We start from the raw sequence: 1,367 nt of genomic DNA, 5'->3' as shown, positions 1-1,367 counted from the left end.
GAATTCTTTAAGATATCTTCTGCATTCCAGGCTTGCTGGTATTAAATTGCCTTATTCTTTGCCTTGAAATGCTCCCTCCCACTTTAATATCAAAATTGAAGATAATTATACTGGCTATAACACTCAGTTGATAATTATTTATACTCATGGATTTAAATGTATCTTTCCAAGCATTTCTGGCGTTAATGGGTGCCGACGAGATAGCTGGTGAACCTGCCTTTTAAGGAGAGTTGTCATTTTCACCATGCATGTTGTAATCATGCTTCTTTATTTTTTAACCTCATCACTACAATGTGTCTTATAGAGTTTATTCTATGGTTGCACCTATCTGGGGCTCTGAATTTGAGTGTCCATTTCTCTAAATTTGTGAATATTCTGCTATAATTTTCTTAAGTGGTTTCTTCATGCCACCAGTCTTTTTCTCAATTCCATTTCCTATCTGCTTAATTCTTTATGTTTAGTTTCTGGATTTTATCTTGTATATTGTGGTCATATGTACTTTTTACTTTCCCGTTTATTTGCATTCAGTATTTTTTTTAATCATTTCTCATGATGTATGATATTACTTCTATTTGGTCAGATATGTTGGTGATGCTGTCCACTATCTTTTGTGCTTGATTCATTACACTATTTTTCTTACTATGCTTTTAAAGATCTTAATTTGCTTGGTGAATATTATTCTTTGTTGCTGACTATTTTATTAATCTTGTGACATTTCTCATTTATTCTACTGACTCTGTCTTCCTCTTTTCCTCACCTTCCCTCTATGACCTGGATTAAATCCATGTTTGTATCCATTTTTTTTTCAGGCCATAGATTGTTTCTAAACATGAAATGCTTGAAATCTCTGTCTGGCATATTTGACCAACTGTAAAATATTTGACTTCAGATTTATTATCTTTATTTTAGAAGTCATATTGTCCTGTGCTCCACTTCTCTTGATTCCTGTATGGGTATTGGCCCATCTGTTGATTAGAAGGTCTCCTCTGGATTTTGGAGGATCCTATTCCTATCACTCTTCAATTCTAAATTCCTAATCCCTCTCAGTCGTGAGGAAACACAGAGCTCAAGAGAACACAATTTATCATTATGGACAAGGCAAACCAACAGGTAGTTGGAATGGCTAGATACTTCGTCCTTATAGAGAGGAAAATTTATATGTTACTTTTAGTAAATGGATTAGACACAATTATTAATTATGAGTTATTTCAATCTCTGTGTTCCTATTTTCTAGGACTTTATTTTCTCAAGTTGCATTTTCCCCTTTGCTTATTTGCATATTTCCCTTCAAGAAACTTTTACACTCTCTGATAAATGGTTATTAGTGCAGAAGTCTGGAATACAGGAAGAACAACCCACATTCCACA

Source organism: Mastomys coucha, unplaced genomic scaffold (genome assembly GCF_008632895.1).
Source record: "Mastomys coucha isolate ucsf_1 unplaced genomic scaffold, UCSF_Mcou_1 pScaffold13, whole genome shotgun sequence".
Taxonomy (NCBI): Eukaryota; Metazoa; Chordata; class Mammalia; order Rodentia; family Muridae; genus Mastomys; species Mastomys coucha.
The sequence above is the reverse complement of the archived record's forward strand: the minus strand, read 5'-3'. Positions refer to the sequence as shown.